Here is a 1,447-nt window from a genome sequence, read left to right as displayed (position 1 = left end):
AAAAAAAAAAAAAAAATCCCAAACCGTGTCCTTAGCCTGTTCCAACTATTTTTCAGGAAGGTCTCACCTGCCCGTGTAGGCACATGCCCCTGCCAGTCAGAGCTGTTGTTGGCACCGGGGTCTGCCCAAAGCACTCCCTGACCCCACTTTTCTGTTCAGTAATCTCATGTGCGCTTTCAAAAAATAATCTATGGCACAATTTACTGCCATGAGTTTTTGTTTTTTGGCAGTTTTCATGGGTGATTCAGTGGGAGGTGGGAGAGGAAGCTCCTGGCCCTGACTCCCACCAAACCCTCCCCAAAGGCACCTTGGCACAGCGAGGGAACCAGGAGGCCCAGGCTGAGGCCTGGCCACAGCCTTTCCCTCCTCTTGCTCCACTGGGAGGGAGGTGCCTTGCTAACGCCTTCGTCCACTAGGGCAGCAGCACAGACCAGGCGTCCTGCTCCTGAGTGGAAGAAACATGTGCCTGGTACCTCCTCTGAAGGGACACCTCGCCCTCAGTGCTGCCTGTCATGTCCAGCACTCACTGGTTAGCACCTCTCTGGCCCCCACAGATGCCACAGGAAGGCTGCGACTTTGTCAACTTCCTCTTTGCTTGAAGAGCCCTTGCACACAGAAGGGGCAATAAAAAGGCACCCAGTGGTCCACCCAGCACAACCACAGCTCCCCTGTGCTGAGTACAAGTATGTGAGGGCAAAGATGCCTTTTCTACAACTCTTTATCATATGCAGATTGCCTCCCCACAGCTCCATCAGGCAGGTCCTATGAACACACCTGGTGTGGGAGGCGACCAGGACCCTACCTGGAAGCCAGACCTGGACCTCTCCAGTTGAGTCTCAGCTGCAACCCCGCTAGCCCACTTCCCACACCTGAGCAGCAAGGTGGAACACAGCACATGTGAAGCACAAGGTGCACAGTGGGCCAAGCACCCCCACAGCTTCTACAGGGTCTCCTGCTGCCCCACATGGTCAGAATGTCTCAGTCATGAGTGGGCACAAGGCTGTGGATTCTAGCTTTCTACACAGAATCTGAACAGAGGGTGCTCTGTGCTAGCTCCCAAGGGCGTCTGTTCAGAGAACAAGCCCCAGAAACAACAATCTGCTCCTGGTGTCAGTAACACTCTCATGCAGACCAGGATATCCAGGCTTTCTGGGTGCCACTCTATACCCACTGGTCACACTGGGGCAGCTCCTAACCTCCTCCTGGCCAGTAGACCTGCTATGTGCATGAGTATACTGTGGTTATGTGGCAGCACCCCAGGTGCAGGCTGGCTTTCCTGAGCCCGCACAGTTTGGGCTGTCCCAGGCACCACTTGTACCTGTCTTGACCACCTACCTCTTCAGGACAGATTCTGGGTTAGACAGAAATCATAAAGACGGCTCGGCGCCTATAGCTCAACCGGCTAAGGCGCCAGCCACATACACCTAAGGTGGTGGGTTCGAATCCC

This window comes from Otolemur garnettii, unplaced genomic scaffold, assembly GCF_000181295.1.
Source record: "Otolemur garnettii isolate 467f Iridium unplaced genomic scaffold, OtoGar3 scaffold00245, whole genome shotgun sequence".
Lineage (NCBI taxonomy): Eukaryota > Metazoa > Chordata > Mammalia > Primates > Galagidae > Otolemur > Otolemur garnettii.
The sequence above is the reverse complement of the archived record's forward strand: the minus strand, read 5'-3'. Positions refer to the sequence as shown.